Here is a 22,573-nt window from a genome sequence, read left to right as displayed (position 1 = left end):
GCTTGGTGGGCCATTTGTGAGTCAACCTGCCCAGGTGATTGTTAGCACAGCAGACTCTCCTGGAGCTTTCAGGGAGCACGGGAGCGCACGCCCGCCATCCTAGTCACCTGGCGGACCCAATTAACAGTCATAGCCCTAGGGGAACTTTGCTCGACCTTGGCCTCCCAGGCTTTTGCCTGGACTCAGGGACTGGGTGGCCAGGCTAACCTTGTGTGCGACAGCCCGGTTGGCGGAACACAGGGGAGGTCACAGCAGCATACACAGTCGGCACTCCCTGGGGGTGCACACAGGCTCCATCTGGAACACAGACACAATCTGGGGCAAGGCCTCAGGCAGAAGCCCTCAGCTCTACTCTCTCCGCTTCCGGATCCAGATCAGCCTGGGCGGCAGCACCACATCTCCAAGTCCTGCAAGTGGCTAGCTGGGATTCCGGGCGGCCAGCTGGAAGAAGTCAGTGTGCTCCAGTGAATCCAGCGGGCCCCAGCGGGAGCCTTCACGTGCCTGCTTTGGGATCAGAACAGCCTGGGCAGCAGCACCCTGTCTACAAGCAGTGCAGGAGGTAAGCTGTGCACCAGAGGCCAACTGGGAAGGGGCAGCTTGCACTGGTGAGTCCAGCACTGACAAGACAAACTAACACCAGTGAGAACTAGATGGCAAAAGGCAAACGCAGGAACGTCACTAACAGAAATCAAGGCAATATGGCAACATCTGAACCCAATTCTCCTCTACCAACATGTCCTGGATACCCCATCACACCAGTAAAACAAGATTTGGATTTAAAATCACTGGTCATGATGCTGGTACAGGAACACATGAAGGACATACTTAAAGAAATTCAGGAGAAAATGGATCAAAAGTTAGAAGCCCTTGCAAGGGAAACACAAAAATCATTGAAAGAAATCCAGGAGAATACAAAAGCCAACAAGGAGGAAATGCAAAAAACACTTAAAGAAATACAGGAGAACTTTGGTCAACAGGCTGAGGTCATGAAAGACGAAACACAAAAATCTCTTAAAGAAATACAGGAGAACTTTGGTCAACAGGCTGAGGTCATGAAAGAGGAAACACAAAAATCTCTTAAAGAATTACAGGAAAACACAAACATGCAAGTGAAGGAGCTAAGCAAAACCATCCAGGATCTAAAATCAGAAGTAGAAACAACTAAGAAAACTCAAAGGGAGACAACTTTGGAGATAGAAAGCCTTGGGAAGAAATCAGGGGACAGAGATGCAAATATCAACAACAGAATACAAGAGATAGAAGAAAGAATCTCAGATGCTGAAGATTCCATAGAAACCATGGACTCAACAGTTAAAGAAAATGCAAAATGCAAAAAGCTTGTAACCCAAAATATCCAGGAAATCCAGGACACAATGAGAAGACCAAACCTAAGGATTATAGGCATAGATGAGAGTGAAGATTTACAACTTAAAGGGCCAGTAAACATCTTCAATAAAATTATGGAAGAAAACTTCCCTAACCTAAAGAGAGAGATGCCCATGAATATACAAGAAGCCTACAGAACTCCAAACAGACTGGACCAGAACAGAAATACTTCCCGTCACATAATAATCAAAACACCAAATGTTCTAAACAAAGAAAGAATACTAAAGGCAGTAAGAGAAAAAGGCCAAGTAACATATAAAGGAAAACCTATCAGAATCACAGCAGACTTTTCACCTGAGACTATGAAGGCTAGAAGGTCCTGGGCAGATCTCATGCAGACTCTAAGAGAACACAAATGCCAACCAAAACTACTATATCCAGCAAAACTCTCAATCACCATAGATGGAGAAACTAAGATATTTCATGACAAAACCAAGTTTACCCAATATCTATCCACAAACCCGGCCCTAAAAAGGATAATAGGAGGACAACACCAATACAAGGAAGGAAACTTCACCCTGGAAAAAGCAAGATAGTAACCTTTCATCAAACCCAAAAGAAGTTAAGCATTCAAATTTAAAAAATAACGTCAAAAATGATAGGAAGTAACAATCACTATTCCTTAATATCTCTTAACATCAATGGACTTAATGCCCCAATAAAAAGACACAGACTAACTGAATGGATACGTAAACAGGACCCTACATTTTGCTGCTTACAGGAAACACACCTCAGGGTCAAAGACAAACACTACCTTAGAGTAAAAGGCTGGAAGACAATTTTACAAGCAAATGGTCTCAGGAAACAAGCTGGAGTAGCCATTTTAATATCAGATAAAATTGACTTTCAACCCAAAGTCATCAAAAGAGACCCTGAGGGACACTTCTTGCTGGTCAAAGGAAAAATACAAAAAGAAGAACTGTCAGTCCTGAACATCTATGCGCCAAATGCAAGGGCACCCTCTTTCGTAAACGAAACTTTATTAAAACTCAAAGCACACATTGCACCTAACACAATAATTGTGAGTGACTTCAACACTGCACTTTCCTCAATGGACCGATCAGGAAAACAGAAACTAAACAGGGACACAATGAAACTAATTGAAGCTTTGGACCAATTAGATTTAACAGATATATATAGAACATTCTATCCTAAAACAAAAGAATATACCTTTTTCTCAGCACCTCATGGTACCTTCTCCAAAATCGACCATATAATTGGTCACAAGACAGACCTCAACAAATATAAGAAGATAGAACTAATCCCATGCCTCCTATCTGATCACTATGGAGTAAAAGTGGTCTTCAATAGCAACAGAAATAACAGAAAACCCACATACACGTGGAAACTGAACAATACTCTACTCAATGATACCTTGGTCAAGGAAGAAATAAAGAAAGAAATTAAAGACTTTTTAGAACACAATGAAAATGAAAACACAACATACCCAAATCTATGGGACACAATGAAGGCAGTGCTAAGAGGAAAACTCATAGCCCTGAGTGCCTCCAAAAAAAAAAAAAAAAAAAAAAAAAAAATGGAGAGAGCATACATTACCAGCTTAATGACACACCTGAAAGCCCTAGAACAAAAAGAAGCTATTTCGCCCAGGAGGAGTAGAAGGCAGGAAATCATCAAACTCAGGGCCGAAATCAATCAAGTAGAAACAAAGAGAACCATACAAAAAATCAACAATACCAGGAGCTGGTTCTTTGAGAAAATCAACAAGATAGATAAACCCTTAGCCAGACTGACCAAAGGGCACAGAGAAAGTATTCAAATTAACAAACTTAGAAATGAAAAGGGAGATATAACAACGGAAACTGAGGAAATCCAAAAAATCATCAGATCCTACTACAAGAGCCTGTACTCAACACAACTGGAGAATCTGGAGGAAATGGACAATTTCCTTGACAGATACCAAATACCAAAATTAAATCAGGACCAACTAGACCATCTAAACAGTCCCATAATGCCTAAAGAAATAGAAGGAGTCATAGAAAATCTTCCAACCAAAAAAAGCACAGGACCAGGTGGCTTCAGTGCAGAATTCTACCAGACCTTCAAAGAAGAGTTAACACCAATACTCTTCAAACTATTCCACAAAATAGAAACAGAAGGAACACTACCCAATTCCTTCTACGAAGCCACAATTACGCTGATACCAAAGCCACACAAAGATCCAACAAAGAAAGAGAACTTCAGACCAATTTCCCTTATGAACATCGATGCAAAAATACTCAATAAAATTCTTGCCAACCGAATCCAAGAACACATCAAAACGATCATCCACCATGATCAAATAGGCTTTATCCCGGGAATGCAGGGTTGGTTCAATATACGGAAATCAATCAATACAATCCACTACATAAACAAACTCAAAGAACAAAACCACATGGTCATTTCATTGGATGCTGAAAAAGCATTTGACAAAATTCAGCATCCCTTCATGCTTAAAGTCTTGGAGAGAACAGGAATTCAAGGCCCATACCTAAACATAGTAAAAGCAATATACAGCAAACCGGTAGCCAGCATCAAACTAAATGGATAGAAACTTGAAGCAATACCACTGAAATCAGGGACCAGACAAGGCTGCCCCCTTTCTCCTTATCTTTTCAATATTGTACTTGAGGTACTAGCTCGGGCAATTCGACAACATAAGGAGGTCAAAGGGATACAAATTGGAAAGGAAGAACTCAAACTATCATTATTTGCAGAGGACATGATCGTCTACCTAAGTGACCCAAAGAACTCTACTAGAGAGCTCCTACAGCTGATAAACAACTTCAGCAAAGTGGCAGGTTATAAAATCAACTCAAGCAAATCAGTGGCCTTCCTATACTCAAAGGATAAGCAGGCTGAGAAAGAAATTAGGGAAATGACGCCCTTCACAATAGCCACAAACTGTATAAAGTATCTTGGGGTGACTCTTACCAAACATGTGAAAGATCTGTATGACAAGAACTTCAAGACTCTGAAGAAGGAAATGGAAGAAGACCTCAAAAAATGGGAAAACCTCCCATGCTCATGGATCGGTAGAATCAATATAGTTAAAATGGCCATTTTGCCTAAAGCACTATACAGATTCAATGCAATCCCTATCAAAATCCCAACTCAATTCTTCACAGAGTTAGAAAGAGCAATTATCAAATTCATCTGGAACAACAAAAAATCCAGGATAGATAAAACTATTCTCAGCAACAAAAGAAAATCTGGGGGAATCAGTATCCCTGACCTCAAGCAATACTACAGAGCAATAGTGTTAAAAACTGCATGGTATTGGTACAGTGACAGGCAGGAGTATCAATGGAACAGGATTGAAGATCCAGAAATGAACCTACACACCTATGGCCACTTGATCCTCGACAAAGAGGCTGAAAACATCCAATGGAAAAAAGATAGCCTTTTTAACAAATGGTGCTGGTTCAACTGGAGGTCAGCATGCAGAAGAATGAGAATTGATCCATCCTTGTCTCCTTGTACTAAGCTCAAATCCAAATGGATCAAGGACCTCCACATAAAGCCAGACACTCTGAAGCTAATAGAAAAGAAACTGGGGAAGACCCTTGAGGACATCGGTACAGGGAGAAAGTTTCTCAACAGAACATCAATAGCGTATGCTCTAAGAGCAAGAATTGACAAATGGGACCTCATAAAATTACAAAGTTTCTGTAAGGCAAAGGACACCATCACGAGGACAAATCGGCAACCAACAAATTGGGAAAAGATCTTCACCAATCCTACATCAGATAGAGGGCTAATATCCAATATATATAAAGAACTCAAGAAGTTAGACTCCAGAAAACCAAACAACCTTATCAAAAAATGGGGTACAGAGTTAAACAAAGAATTCTCACCTGAAGAACTTCGGATGGCGGAGAAGCATCTTAAAAAATGCTCAACTTCATTAGTCATTAGGGAAATGCAAATCAAAACAACCCTAAGATTTCATCTTACACCAGTCAGAATGGCTAAGATTAAAAATTCAGGAGACAGCAGGTGTTGGAGAGGGTGTGGAGAAAGAGGAACACTCCTCCACTGCTGGTGGGGTTGCAAATTGTTACAACCACTCTGGAAATCAGTCTGGCGGTTCCTCCGAAAACTGGGCACCTCACTTCCAGAAGATCCTGCTATACCACTCCTGGGCATATACCCAGAAGACTCCCCACCATGTAATAAGGATACATGTTCTACTATGTTCCTAGCAGCCCTATTTGTAATTGCCAGATGCTGGAAAGAACCCAGGTATCCCTCAACAGAAGAGTGGATGCAAAAAATGTGGTATATCTACACAATGGAGTACTATTCAGCCATTAGAAACAATGAATTCATGAAATTCTTAGGCAAATGGATGGAGCTAGAGAATATCATACTAAGTGAGGTAACCCAGACTCAAACGGTGAATCATGGTATGCACTAACTAATAAGTGGATATTAACCTAGAAAACTGGAATACCCAAAACATAATCCACACATCAAATGAGGTACAAGAAGAAAGGAGGAGTGGCCCCTGGTTCTGGAAAGACTCAGTGAAACAGTATTCAGCAAAACCAGAACGGGGAAGTGGGAAGGGGTGGGTGGGAGGACAGGGGAAGAGAAGGGGGCTTGCGGGACTTTCGGGGCGTAGGGGGGCTAGAAAAGGGGAAATCATTTGAAATGTAAATAAATTATATCGAATAATAAAAAAAAAGATAGAGAAGTGAGAGCTGGCTAAGACCACGTGGAAAGAGGGGGGAAGAATTGGGAAAGAGGGGGGACAGGGAGACAAGAGAGCATTAAGGGCAAGGGAGAAAAAAATCTAGAGAGCTAGGAGGAGCTAGGCATCCCCTTTTATAGTGGTCTGGATTACCTGGCTGTTGCCAGGTAACTGTGGGGCAGGGAAATCCTGGCTGTAGCCAGGTGACTGTAGGGGTGGGGTCTAGCCAGAATGATGGCCACAGGGTTATGTCCAACAGGGAGGACCACGGTTTCTCAGTTTTAAACATGCAAATAATTGTCATGATGCACAGTCTTCAGAGTGTCCATGTCTGCAGCTACCCCTCCTGTATGCCTGCAGCCTATTTGGAGGCAACATTTTTATATTCTGAGGGAGAACAACTTAATAGGAAATAAAGTTAATCATGAAAATAGATGACATATATCATCTATTTATCATAATCAATATTTAAGTTATTTTTTGTCATAAAAGAGAGGCAAAACAATAGATCCTAAAATACTTCCTATTGCCTATTCTTTATATGGAAATTATCTGGCTTTCACTAAGCAACTGATAGCAAGACCACTTTTATTTTACCTGTGATTTAATTAGATGTGTATTATTTTTAAGACAGGTTAATTGACTCCTTTTATAAGCCTTTCTTTCAGTTGTTCTCAGAGAATGTCAAAAAGATAAATAAGCAAGAATCTTCCTAGGCATTTGTTTTTACTGTCTTTTTGACTACTGACTGCTAATAGGTAGCACAGAGTAATTAACTTTTTTTTTTAGCCTAAGAGATGCTTTTTAAAGCATTTTATATCCAGGGTATGATAATATTAACTACTTCAGACATAATCCTTTTGAGACACTTGCTGGAATTAGGAAAACTCACAGATGTCGTTCACTTGTTTCTGCTGTATTTCAATCTATCTCTCCATGGACCTGTGTACAGGATGTCATATCCTACCACTAACAAATCCTGATACAGCAGAGTGCTACTGCAAATTTTATGTCTCTATAAATTTAGACAAGTCTGTTTGCCTTGGCTTCAAAGTCCATAAAATAATAGGATTGCCATAGAATATACATTAATATTTTTACTTTAAGTTATAGGTAAACCCTATTCTCTATAAGATTGAACTACTTGGTGTGTGAACATTAATTCATGGACCTATTTCAAATGATTTTTCTTAGTGAAAAACTTCAGTGAATTCAGAAAAAAATCATTTTTTACAATCTGGACACACAAAAACATTCAAAATTGCATTTTTAGAATTGAATTCTGATGAAAATGTCAATCTTTTGGGCAAATATTGTGAAGACAGTATTAGGGCTCTCTGTGTAATTGAAAAAGTAGAAAAAACTATGTATAATTAGAATATAAATTTGCCAGTATTTAAGGTATTTTTTGTTATAAAAGAGATTATCAAATATTCAGTGAAATTGTATTGTAGAACAATATGTAACACCAGGGAAAGAAATTCATAAATTATTTCAGCACAATCACTATTTATTACTTATTTACATTTATGAAAAAACAATCCTGAAAAAAAGTTACTTATTCAGATTATAAACTTATACCCAGATAATCATACTCCCAAAAGGTCGTAATGAGATTTGGAACTGATGCTGAACTGACACTGTGCCCAGTGTATAATGCCATTCCTTTCAGATCTCTGAGTGCTCTACAAAGCATCCTTCAGACTTTCATGAGAAAAAAGCAATCTAGTGACTGCTAAGTGCTTGCTGCCTATCCAGCCACACATTTCTGCATGCTAATGCTGCTGAACTGGCTCAGTCTTGAGGAGACCAACTCTGCCCCCCCTCCCACACACACACACTCTGTGAACTGGGGCAGGAATTTCATCTTTCAAATGAATTTTCTTCATAGGAGTTCTTTGTCCTGTAGAGTCAAAGATTCTGAAGAAGATCCTCCTACAAAATCATTACTTCTTCGCCATGAAAGACAGGACTTGGTGGGTGGATTCTTGGTCAGTTTTATAATCTGAACAGATTAACTGAGACCTTAAAGGTAATGGTTCCGGGGCAGATGGAGAAAGTTGACTCTGGGACTCCTGGCTGATTTAGTCTTTCCCTCTATCACTCTGTGGTATTCTATATTATCTTATAGACCAGAACAAGATGGGGCATGCTGTGTGGGTCATCACCATGTCATATGCTTATCAAAAGTAAGATGACTCTTGGAAACCTCTTAAACTTTGGGTAGAACCAAAAGAGAAAGCCATTATTTTTAGAGACAAGACATGATAAGGAATAAAAGGGAAAACATTCACCTTAGAAAGTCTCTTATGTATAAAATTGCTAATAAATAAGACCCCCAAAATGACAAAATGAAGTGAAAGAATTTTATAATTACACTGTAAGCTCTAGTCTCTGTAGAAGGAAAAGCAGGTTACTTGACAAATCACATCATAGCAGCTTTGGTTTAAGGACTACTAATTATATAAGAATACTAATGATTGATACTACCTACCAGCTACTACTTAGATACTTTCATTAGTTGCTGTATATGAGATTGAGTCATTTGTACTAATTGTCAACTTTTCACGACAACCATTGCAAATCTTGTCTGTGGGACTTGGGATCTGTCGACATTACTTTAGTTTCACTCTTCTTTGATAAAAGAATAAATCAAAGAAAACAACGCAAAGAAGGTTGGTTGAGTTCAGGAAAACATCTGAAAAACATATACATACATGCCAGTAAGAACATACTAAATGTTGTCAGAACAGCTGGACCTCAGGACAGAATAATTATCACACAATTGGCTGACATGTACTATAGATTATATCTCAGAAAGCAGGAAAACAAGGCAGAATGTCATATTCAGATTCAGGGTATGCTGACCAGATTGGATTCTATAGTGATATTCTTACATTCAATAAGAATAAACATGTCTTATAAATTGAATGTAAATTTTTAACACAATAGGCATGAAATCATATCCAAGAACAATCCAAAGAACAAAATGCACCTGAAGTTAAAGAAGAAAAAAAAAAAAAACCCAGCAAACCTCTCTGCTGTTTTTCCTGGAGATTCTATCATAGTTTCCCAAGGAATTATTAACCATGTGTATTATTTTGACCGTGTTCTGACATGAGACCCATATATACAGTATAGAAAAAGACATTACTAGTGCAGAAAATGAATGGATTAATAAGAGGGTGAGACATTGAATAATAACCACCATTAATCTATATTACTATTAAGAATAAACCTATCCAATAAAGTACATCTGCTAAAGATATGATTATAAAATTGCAAACTATTATTGCTAGGTGAGACAGAGACAGAAAGCAAATAAATTTCAGAAGGCATAAGACCTGAAGGCATATTGAGAAGCAGCACCACCTTCATTTGACAGAGACAAAAATAGAGAAACTTGGGGGTTGTGCTAATTGGTGTTATGTCACATTGGCATAGTTAGCTTCTGAAAAGAGGGAACCTTAATTGAGAAAATGCCTACATAAGATCTGGCTGTAAGGCATTTTACTTATTTAGCAATTGATGGGGAGATCCCAGCCTATTATGGATGGTACCAATCCTGGGATGATTTCCCTGGATTCTCTAAGAAAGGGCTAACCAGGGCAAGGAAGCCAATAAGCAGCACTCACCCCTGGCCTCTGTATCAGCTCCTGCCTCCAGGTTCCTGTCCTGTTTAGTTCCTGTACTGACTTCCTAACAGCTACATGGAAATATAAGCCAAATAAACCCTTTATTCGCCAAGTTGCCTTTGTTCATAGTGTCTTATCATAACAATAGTAACCCTAACAATATAGGGATCTATGCAGGACATCTGGACCTGGTATTATTCAAATTAATATAGTCAGAATTCAGATAAAGGTGTGCTTAATATCAAAATTATCTTTATAAATTTAATGTTTAAATTTTAATTTTTAGTTCTGTTCTCTCATTTATTGCCTTAAATAGTTGACATTTTTAAAAGTTTATCTTTGTATTATTTTCAGCCTACCCTCTCCCTCATTCAAGGCTTGCCATACTTCTGTCACTTCCTCTTAAATTCATTATGTTTCCTTCTTTAGTTATCAGTGCTACATGTGATCTGTATAGACATACATTATGTATATATATATATATATATATATATATATATGTGTGTGTGTGTGTGTGTGTGTGTGTGTGTGTGTGTGTGTGTACGTGTGTGTGTGTGTGTGTGAGTGCATATAAATAGAACTGAGAGCATTTAATATTGCTTATATGCCTTTGTGACTGAGTCTTCCCCTTTTAGCATCTTGCTTGTAGCTCTTCATCTAGTCCCGGGGCCTTATGAGATTTCCTTCATCCACATTGGGATGTTCACTGGTAGTGTACTTTTTCAGGTCTTGGACGCAACATTTGGCTTGCATCAAGACTCTTCCTTCATTATAATGAGCAGTCCTCTGGAAACGTTGGGTAACAGCATAGAACTGGACCTCTGCTGCCTCACTACTGACAACATAATGTTGCAGAAGTATGAGTAGGTTTGACATTAAGCATTCCATACCTGTAAGTAGGTTTGATGATGTGCTTTCTCAAGTGAATGTCTGAAAGACCATGACATTTTTACACTGAGTCTAAGTATAGTAATGTTGACTAAAAATGTGGTTTTAGAATCTGAATTGGACCAATAGATGCTTAGCTATTGCTATTCAAAAACAAAATAAAAAAATAACAAAAATAAAAGGAACAAATAAACAACACAACACAACAACATCAAGAACAAATGAGGAAAATGGCAAACTTGGTCAGTATTCTTGGTAATAATAGAATATTCACAGGACCAATATCAAGGACCAAATTCGTAAAAAATACATCGAGGCCAATTTGGATGAAGTGAAGACCCTCTATCCATGCTAATCCTTCTAAGTCAGTGAAAAAAATACTAGAAATAAAAGTAATTTTTTGTACCTCTGAAAAAAATTACAAGTCCTTATTTGAATATATGGCCTTGAATAAATTAGTCATGCATAATTCCTCTGCTTGCACTATTGGCCTTCCTCCTCAGTTTTCCTGGTGGTGCACCTGTACTGATGAGCACCGTGAACCTGTGATGGGCACAGTAGGCTGGCTTCTTTTGAAAATATATTTCCCACACTCTTCAAGATGCAGCTAAATCCATGTTACCACAGAGCCTATCATCGTTGGAAACTCCTGAGTCCTCTCCAGGCTTTGGAATCAGAAATTTGGATACTTAACAATCTTTCTGTTATACTTTACATATGGATTTCTCCTCAAGATTTATCTGCGGAATTCTCACTTCCTAGTTGAGGCCATTCTTGTAGGTGGGACAAATGTAAAGGAGATAGTCCTAGAGGAAGTAAGTTCCTGAGATGTGACATTGAAGGGTTTCTTTTGTGCCCTGGCCTTTCTTTATCTTCCTTTCCTTGGTGATTCCCAAGTCTGAACAGCTTCCTATGTCACACATGCCTGCTGATGTCCTACCTCCCTATAGGTCCAAAGGAAGAGTGTCAGCTGGTCTCTACTTGTACCCTCTGAAACCTTGAGCTAATATAACTCTTTTCTCTTTTCAGCTGTTTCTGTCAGGTTCTTTGCCTTAGCTATGGAAAGCTGACTACCACATTCTTTAAGTGATTCTGATTCAGGTTAAAATTTGAGAACTACTGCTAAATCCTAAGTAACCAACGTTTTATTTCTCATGATTAGGGACTGCATTTAGCCTTAAGTACATTTTATGCATTCATAAAATTATATGCGTGTTATCTTTGTTCAAGGAGCTCAAAAATGCAGTTCATATACTATACACAAGTATAATCATAAAATTGTCATCATTCTTCTTTTATGATTTGAAGTGTGTATGCCATAAAACAATTTGTCATATCATCAGAATGTAATTACGGAATATCTAGTATGTGTTGATTTGAGAGCTGAGCATCAAAGGGTTAAACAGTGAGACTAAGTACATCTTTTCGAAGATAGAATTCAAATTGCATTCATTTATCAGTTGTGGTATTTCAGATAAATTCTCTTCAGTTGAACTCTAGTGAGCCCCACTGAATAAAGATCATACAATTTTATTAATGAAATGAGATTTAAAAAGCAGAATCAATTATGCTACGCAGTGGTGATACACTCCTTTAATCTCAGGTCCCAAGAGGCATAGGCTGGCAGATCTCTGAGTTTACGAGTAGCCTGTTCTGCAGAGTAAGTTGCAGACAGTTAGGGTAACACAGATAATACCTGTCTCAAAAACAAAGCAAAATAAACAAACAATGTAGAACCAATTAGTAGTTAGTATAAGATAATTTGTAGTCAAGTGACATACAGTATAACATGTATATATAAGTACAGAGGGATTATTGTAAGTTAAAGGAATACAAAGACTTGCTTGAGTAGATTTTAACTGTGCTTTAAGTATGAACAGAATTAGAGCAAATGGGTTGACAAAGGGTAAAGAGTTGAATTCACTGAGCACTGACTCACTGGCAAGGTTAAGTAAGTTTAATCATTCTAAATATAACCATAGTTTATACATAATCAGTCAACAATATAACCTTTACCAAACTGTTTAGTCCATAAATTCAATTTGAACTAAAATGAACAAATATAGGCTAATTGGTCTGAAGTTGGTAAACAGTAGAAAACCAGAAAAATATAGCAAGACATAAATATTCTGGTATCACTGTGGACAAATATTCTTTTGCTTCTATATTTGACTGAAAAAAAGGTAAATCCCAGATGGAAAAACAGCCTTAGAAATAAAGAAAGTAGCCAATTCATCTGCATCATCTATTTGTCATCCATTTTGTCTTTTTTCACAGAGCACACTGTTCTTTATGCTACATTTTTCTCCTTATTCTTCTTTGGGACTTTGGGTAGCAAATTTAAATTTAAAGCCACATGGGAACAATTAAGAAAGAGGAGGATAGACTTGGATAAGGAAATAAGTTTTAGAAGTTGTTGCTACAAACAGAAAAATGTTAAGATTTATGTGGAAATTAAAAAAAGGTTAGTCTCACCATGGACTGTGATTTCTATTCAGTGTTCAGAACCATGAAGGACACTGGTGTTGTTTAGTAGTTGTTCTTGTCTGTGCTATTTTTGTCCAGTACTTCTCTTAGGCTGGACCTCAGGAGTCTCAAGTAACCTGGACCCCTGGGATTGTTCTGACACTGAGCCACCAGCCAGGCAGCATACACCAGCTGATATGAGCCCCCCGACTCCCCCAACACACATAATGCAGAGGACTTCTGGGTCTGGACTCAGTCAAAGAAGATGCACCTAACCCTCAAAAGACTGGAGGCCCCAGGAAGTGGGAAAGTCTGGTGAGGTGGGATGTGGGGTGGGGACACCTCTTGAAGAAGCCGGACGAGGTGTGGGATGTGGAACAATCAAAGGGTAGACAGGGAGGGAGATACAGTCTGGACTGTAAAAAGGATTAGAGAATTAAAAAGAACAAGAAAAAATTGCAAAATAATATAATGACAAAAGTTCATATTCAGAAAGACAAATATCACATATTCTCTCATTTGAGTATCTTAGGTTATTTATGAGATGAAAGTATAAGAAAAACATCTGGAGGAAATAATGAAAGTGGTAGGAGAGGGGAGCATGGAGAAATGATAATGTGGAGTGAATTTGTTCAGAGTAAATTTTCACTTTATTAAAATGTCTCATTAAACACCTCACTATGTAGAGGAAATATGGGCCAGTACGTTTTCTGTGCTAATGATGCTAAGGTTCCAAAACCATCATGTCCAGATATTTTCTACACATTTTAAAAATAATAAAATACATTTTAAGAAGTACTTGTTGCTTTTGCCCTATATTTTCTATGCTCCAACTCCAGCATGGCTCTGGGACTTAGTTGGCCAGTTCTTCCTCGTGTCATTTTAGTTATCATCTTAAACCTTGGGTTAAATCATCCCCATTTCTTTTTTTTTTCTTTCTTTCATCCTTTTTTCTTTCTTTCTTTTTTTTTTAGGTTTGAAATTGATTCATTTATTAAGCACATAACAGACAAAAGGAAATGAGCAAATAGCAAATACCAGACAGACTGAGTCAGCACAGAGACAGCAAACTGACTGGAACATCCTGTAGCCAGTCTTTTGCTATTTTGTGCTTTCTTCTTTTCTCTTCCCTTTATCAGTCCCCACTCCCTGGTTCCATCCCCATCATTAGCTAGGAGACAAAGAAGGACAGAGGGGAGAGAGTAATAGGGAATCTCCAAATTAGTTTCTTTCTTCTTGTTTCTTCTTTGAGCATGACTACTAAAGAACCACAACTAACCCCCTGAATGACCACCAACGACCAACCTCACTTATCAGCTCTAGAATTTACATACCCCCTGAAACTTCCCCAGATTTCCAAACATTACATAATCGCAGAAATTATCTGTAGCTGGAAAAACCATGCCTTTGTTAGAGCATGAGGAAAATCAGAGTCAGCTGATATGAAGCAGTACCATATTCCCATACCTGAGATTAAAATGAAATCATATCCTTATATTTCTCTATTTTTTAAAGAAACCAAAATTCCAGAATTCTCACCACAGTATTGCAACTGGGAGAGCAAATCAAATATACCATCATCAAATCTACATATATCCAGCAGAAACAGGCTGGGAAGCCATGTTTAGGGATTCAACAGGAGTTCCTAATAAAGAGAGTTAGGCATAGTAGAGTGTCCTTTCAGATGAGCTTTCAAGTGAAAGAACAAATAACAACAGATACAAATGATATCAAACTGTGCCCTTACACCATCGAGCTATGCCTGGGGAGTCCCTACTTAATCAATTGCACTGACAAGAGCTCTAGACTGGGCAAAAAATTCTCTCCATGGATGAGTTTTCCACTTCCTGTTTCCAGGCATTTTTATATTAAGGAAAAGCTATACTAACTACTTCTGGGTGTGATTCACCTTCTAGCTGTTCTCAAGAATATCCTGCTCTCATCCTTGGGCAGTATTGCTATTACCAATCATTTTTGTCACAGAATTAGGAGTGCCAGACCCTCCATGGACAATAGGCCTGGGATGACTCCTGAAACTACTGTTAGCCATCAACTGCTAATAGCTCCAGTCTTTGGTTAGTTGATTTTTTGATTGTTTTAATTTTGATTTGTCAACACTACATAAGCTAGAGTCATCTGGGAAGAAGGAACCTTACCATAGAAAATGCCTGTATTAGATTAATTACTACCCATTGCAATAAGAAGCTTTTTTTGATGAAGGTTGAAGGCAACACAAATCTATGACTATAAACATAATATTTAGAAGGCAGTTTAATAATATGACCATTTAATGAGACATTAATTGGTTCTCCCCTCTGGCTTCTGACTTTCTTAACCATGGGTTTTGACCATGTTTACAATATGAGGTAAAAAATCTTTGATTGTAAAGTAAGTTTCAAATTCAACATACCATGTTGCTATTTCACCAGTGAGCACATCTTGTGTGATAGATTGATATTGCAGCATGACAGATACAATGCTAGGTAATACTAGTGTCCAGACTAGTTTTCTGGCTAGAAAAGACACTGAAATCTTTTCTTCTTCTATAGCATACACATAGTACCTTCTTGAACTAAAAAGCTAAGCAGCAAAGCTTTAACATTTTTATGTTTATTTATTTATTTATTTGTTTATTTATTTATATTCGATTTACATTTTTATTTACATTTCAAATGATTTCCCCTTTTCTAGCCCCCAACTCCCCGAAGGTCCCATAAGCCCCCTTCTCTCCCCCTGTCCTCCCACCCACCCCTTCCCACTTCCCCCTTCTGGTTTTGCCGAATACTGTTTCACTGAGTCTTTCCAGAACAAGGGGCCACTCCTCCTTTTTTCTTGTACCTCATTTGATGTGTGGATTATGTTTTGGGTATTCCAGTTTTCTAGGTTAATATCCACTTACTAGTGAGTGCATACCATGATTCACCTTTTGAGTCTGGGTTACCTCACTTAGTATGATGTTCTCTAGCTCCATCCATTTGCCTAAGAATTTCATGAATTCATTGTTTCTAATGGCTGAATAGTACTCCATTGTGTAGATATACCACATTTTTTGCATCCACTCTTCTGTTGAGGGATACCTGGGTTCTTTCCAGCATCTGGCAATTATAAATAGGGCTGCTATGAACATAGTAGAGCATGTATCCTTATTACATGGTGGGGAATCCTCTGGGTATATGCCCAGGAGTGGTATAGCAGGATCTTCTAGAAGTGAGGTGCCCAGTTTTCGGAGGAACCGCCAGACTGATTTCCAGAGTGGTTGTACCAATTTGCAACCCCACCAGCAGTGGAGGAGTGTTCCTCTTTCTCCACATCCTCACAAACACCTGCTGTCTCCTGAATTTTTAATCTTAGCCATTCTGACTGGTGTAAGGTGAAATCTCAGGGTTGTTTTGATTTGCATTTCCCTAATGACTAATGAAGTTGAGCATTTTTTAAGATGCTTCTCCGCCATCCGAAGTTCTTCAGGTGAGAATTCTTCGTTTAACTCTGTACCTCATTTTTTAATAGGGTTGTTTGGTTTCCTGGAGTCTAACTTCTTGAGTTCTTTATATATATTGAATATTAGCCCTCTATCTGATGTAGGATTGGTGAAGATCTTTTCCCAATTTGTTGGTTGCCGATTTGTCCTCTTGATGGTGTCCTTTCCCTTACAGAAACTTTGTAATTTTATGAGGTCCCATTTGTCAATTCTTGCTCTTAGAGCATACGCTATTGGTGTTCTGTTGAGAAACTTTCTCCCTGTACCGATGTCCTCAAGGGTCTTCCCCAGTTTCTTTTCTATTAGCTTCAGAGTGTCTGGCTTTATGTGGAGGTCCTTGATCCATTTGGATTTGAGCTTAGTACAAGGAGACAAGGATGGATCAATTTGCATTCTTCTGCATGCTGACCTCCAGTTGAACCAGCACCATTTGTTGAAAAGGCTATCTTTTTTCCCTTGGATGTTTTCAGCCTCTTTGTCGAGGATCAAGTGGCCATAGGTGTGTGGGTTCATTTCTGGATCTTCAATCCTGTTCCATTGATCCTCTTGCCTGTCACTGTACCAATACCATGCAGTTTTTAACACTATTGCTCTGTAGTATTGCTTGAGGTCAGGGATACTGATTCCCCCAGACTTTCTTTTGTTGCTGAGAATAGTTTTAGCTATCCTGGGTTTTTTGTTATTCCAGATGAATTTGATAATTGCTCTTTCTAACTCTGTGAAGAATTGAGTTGGGATTTTGATGGGTATTGCATTGAATCTGTATATTGCTTTTGGCAAAATGGCCATTTTCACTATATTGTTTCTACCGATCCATGAGCATGGGAGGTTTTCCCATTTTTTGAGGTCTTCTTCCATTTCCTTCTTCAGAGTCTTGAAGTTCTTGTCATACAGATCTTTCACATGTTTGTTAAGAGTCACCCCAAGGCACTTTATACTGTTTGTGGCTATTGTGAAGGGGGTCATTTCCCTAATTTCTTTGTCAGCCTGCTTATCTGTTGAGTATAGGATGGCTACTGATTTGCTTGAATTGATTTTATAACCTGCCACTTTGCTGAAGTTGTTTATCAGCTGTAGGAGTTCTCTAATGGAGTTTTTTTCATCCTTTTTTCTAATATATTCTTTAGTTGCATTTCAAGTGATTTTCCCTTTCCTGGATCCACCCTCCCTGAAAGTTCCATAAGCCCACTTCCCTCCATTTCTACCTCCATCCTTGTTTGTCATGTGCAAGGGAAATGTTGCCAAAACCTGAATAAGAACCTTTCTCTCACTTGTTCAGAATCTCCTGGGACTTTCTTTGGGAAATCAAATCTAGTACAAATCAGAAAACACTTACTGAATATTACAGATTGAAATAATTAATGTCAAGTACATGCAAAGACGTTCTTCCTTCCAGGTATTCAGCAGTGCGGATATAGAAACTGTCTTTTTCTAATTCTTTTTTAAATATTTTATTTATTTATTTATTCTATGTATATGACTAGTACACTTTCACTGTCTTCAGACCCACGAGGAGAGGGCATCAGATCCCATTACAGAGGGTTGTGAGCCACAATGTGGTTGCTGGGATTTAAACTAAGGACCTTTGGAAGAGCAGTCACTACTCTTAACCACTGAGCCATCTCTCCAGCCCTTTTTTCTAATTCTTGAATGAGTATTTTTCCCTTTCTAAGGAAAGTAAAGCGTAAGAATCATCAATGGGGAGACTCCCAGGATGATGTCCAATGATGAACACTCAGATTCAGGGGGAGCTGGTTCCTTAGGAGAGGCACTGCAGGAGGAGCAGCCCGGCTAGGCAGGGGACAGGTGTTGAGGGACAAGATTTGAGAGCACAAGCTGTCTCACAGGAGACTGGAGGACTGCAGAGCCATCGGTGCAGGGCTCTCCTGTTTGCCTGAGCCTGAATTCATACAGACTTCCTGTAAGCCACACTTCCAGGGAGCTGGGCGTTTCTGTAGACAGAAGCACTGCTAATAACAGAGGGAAGAGGGTGGCTGCTTGTGTATAATCCAGCAAGTCGGTGGGTGACTGAAAAGATGACTCAGAGCAAGACAGAAAGAAACCCTGGGTCAAATGACACCATCTTCTTCAGTATATTAAGTATTCCATTGTTTTTTTACACTACATATTGCTTGGCCAGGGCACTACTTTAGCTGCAAACTCTTCCAGGATTATACACTTTCAATAAATTGCTTTAATTTTTCTTTCTTTATTCAGGTGCAGACCTGTTAAATTATGTTTCACAAATGATCAGATTCAATCAGACCCTTCATTCATACCAGCTAGGCTCCTAGTAATCACATCTTATCTGAGATAATTATAATTTATTTTCTAGTTGCATAATTAAATTGTTTTGTATTACTCTACTGTGATCCCAGGAAAACTATTTTAAATGTTAATTATTTAGTAATTATTGATTGCTTATTTCATTTGTTTAACAATATTTAATATATTCTGTTATGCACAGGTGCAATTACTCTAGACACATGTAGCAGGGAAATCAAGATTATTTTCAAAACACAAAGCTAAGCATAAAATAATATACAGCTGATTGATAAGCAGTTTGCTCAGAGTAATGAAAACTTTATGAAAACTTCTATCCTATTCAAAGTAGTAATTCAGAACAAACATTCTGTACTGCCTCTTCTAACCTCAATAAGAGAAGATATACCTTGTCTTACTCCACCATAATATGCTAAGGCAGATTGATGTCCATGGAAGGACTCCCCTTTTCTGTATAGAAATGAAGGAGAAGTAGATGAGAGTGGAGATGGGAGAAGAACTGGTAGGAGAGGATAGACGGGAAACTAGGGTAGAGATGTAAAGATAATTCATTAATTAATTAAAAGTGTACATAATATGAAAGTTTTTGCCACTTTCTACCATTGGAAGAAAAATGACTAAATATAAAGTCTTTAAAATATAAAAATAAAGTAAAATAATTTTTCTTTGTAAACCACAAGAAAATAAATGAAAAAAAAATGAGCTTTTGCTGAACTTAAAACGTTTATTTTGTCTTTAAATCTGATTTACTTTCTAACTGCTGGAAATAAATTCTAAGTATTACTTCAACATCTAAAATTTCTGAAATATGTGTTTTCAGAAAATGCTTATTTTAATCAGTTGCTAAGAACGTAGGACATTGCCATAGTCTCAAGTTCACAATTCCTTAGAAATTATTTTTAATATTTACATGCTCCACTATGCTCATAGCAGCCCTATTTGTAGTATCCAGAAGCTGGCAATAATCCAGGTGTCCCTCAGCTGAGGAATGGATACAAAAAATGTGGTATATTTACACAATGGAGTACTATTCAGCCATTAGAAACAATGAATTCATGACATTCTTAGACAAATGGATGGAGCTGGAGAACATCATACTAAGTGAGGTAACCCAGTCTCAAAAGATTAATCATGGTATGCATTCACTGATAAGTGGATATTAGCCTAGAAACTTTGAATACCCAAGACATAATACACATATTAAATGATGTCCAAAAAGAATGGATGAGTGGCCCCTGGTTCTGGCAAGACTCAGTGCAAGAGTATAGGGGAATTCCAGATCAGAGAAGCGTTAAGGGGTAGATGGAGGAACGGGGAGGGAAGAGGGCTTATGGGACTTGCGGATAGTGGGGACCCAGAAAAGGGGAAATCATTTGACAGGTAAATAAAAAATATATCAATAAATACAAAAAAAGATAATAGGGTAAGCCCTTATCAAAAAAAAAATGCCTAGGGGTCCTATCATAAACAACAACAACAACAACAACAACAACAAAGAAAATACCAAACAGCAGAAATACTCCTGCACTAAAAATATTAAACACCAATGTTCTGAACTTAGACATTAACAACCCACATGTTGTGATGAGAGAGCAACTTCTATAGGTGAAACAGAAATCACAGAAATGGTCAAAAATTGAATACTTTGGTAAATGTCTATAAATGATCAGAGGCCAAAACTAAAGGTATAATTTTGAAATTGAAGTAATGGTAGACATTAGAGCTGGTGTAACTGTATGTCTCCAAATTTTGGCTCTCTCATTGACTTCTTCAAGAGGTAGATATCCAATTTCAAGGAGTAGGAACTTTATGTCAGGTAAAGCAAAAAATCATATAGTTTGAATGTATAGGGGAAGAGAATCAAACAGGAAAATTAAGGCCGTACATAGCTGATATAGCCTTAAGCTTATGGGGGAAGAAAACTTACCACAGAAGAAAACACAGATCTCTCCAACTTCTAGAGCAAGCCATAAAATATGTGATGTTCCTCTTTAAAACTTTTTAAAATGTTATCTAAGACTGTTACATACTGTCCAGGCTGTCCATAAACTGGATACAGCAGAGACTGACTCAACTTTAGTTAGCGGTGCTCATTACTGATAAAACATCAAAGACCTTACTATGAGAAAGGTTGACTGTTTGTATTGAGCAATTATCTATGACAAAGGAAAAATTACATGTACTAGAACATCTAGTCAAATATCAGCTGGAAGCTTAACATATAGAAGAATCCATTAGCACTTGAAATTCTCCTGTATTTGTCATTAAAAAGAAATCTGGGAAGTAGAGGATGTTGACAGATCTGAGAACAGTAATGTAGTTATTGAGCCAATGGTTTCTTTATAGCCTAGAATTCCTTTGCCTTCCTTGTTACCTAAGGAATAGCCTATAATGGTAATTGAGTTAAAAGATTGCTTTTTCACAATTCCTTAACAAGAACAAGATAGATAAAGATTTTTTTCTCAATGTCCACATATAACTAACCAGTATATATCAGCAAGTAGATATCACTGAAGGGTCCTGCCACAAGGAGTGTTGAATAGTCTTACCTTGTACCTATATTTTATATACCAGGAATTGGAAATAACTCAGAAGCAATTTTATCAATCCATAATTTACCATTATACGGATATTTTTCTGGTTTATTCAAATGGATATACTTTAGGAAGAAATGTTGAATGAAGCAAAGAGAATTTTGTCTCATTAGGGATTGCAAATTGCTCTTTAAAATACAAAGAGGAGATTCAATTAATTGTGTACAATATAAGATAAGTATGCAGGAACTTCAATCATAAAAGGTATAATTCAGGAGAGAGCAATTAAGAACGCTTAATGATTTTCGAAATTTCTGTGAGGCATTAACTAGCTACAGCCTACGATGGGTTTGACTACTCTAGAGCTGAATAATTGATTTCAAAGCTTACAAGGTGATAAATACTTGAGTAGTCCAAGAGGATTGTCACCTGAAGCTGCAAAGGAATTGGCGCTAGTAGAAAAGACACTACAAGATGCCCACATAGATCATAATAATCTAAAGAAGGCCTATATTTTAGTTATTGTACCTTGTGCTCATTTTCCCACAGGAATTCTTATGCAAAGAAAAGATATTTCAGAATGGATATTTTTAGCACTCAAGCAGAGTAAAAAATTAAAGACTTATGCAGATATGCATTTTAATTAATTTTAAAAGGAAAATTGACACTTCATCAATTAGCTTGAATAGATCCAGCTGAGATTGTGGTACTTTTTACTTATTCTGAGATTACCTCCTTATGGGCAGAAAATGAAAATTGGCAATGACCTTTTAGTAACTTTTTGGGAGAAATTATCAATAAATACTCCAAAAGTAAGCAACTTTAGTTTATAAAACTACCTAAATGGATTCACTGTTGTTTAATGAAAAAGATACCAATTTCTGAAGCCTTTGCATTTTATATGGATGTAAATAAATCATGAAAGGCAGGACATAAATTAGAAAATATAAATAAGGTGGTAGAGAGTACTTATGATTCATTTTAAGAATCAATGTTATGTGAAATTGTTATGGTCTTGTTAGATTTTCAGGAATCTCTTCATATAATAATTGAATCTCAATAAGTAGAAAGATTTATTTTGTGTATAGAAACTGTTGAACTTATTCAGGATGCTTTTAAATTAAGTTCACTGTTTATAGAACTACAACTGAGTAGAAATAGAAATGATCCATTGTATATAACATATACCAAATCCCATATGCATCTC

The sequence above is a fragment of the Apodemus sylvaticus genome, chromosome 3 (genome assembly GCF_947179515.1).
Source record: "Apodemus sylvaticus chromosome 3, mApoSyl1.1, whole genome shotgun sequence".
Taxonomy (NCBI): domain Eukaryota; kingdom Metazoa; phylum Chordata; class Mammalia; order Rodentia; family Muridae; genus Apodemus; species Apodemus sylvaticus.
The sequence above is the reverse complement of the archived record's forward strand: the minus strand, read 5'-3'. Positions refer to the sequence as shown.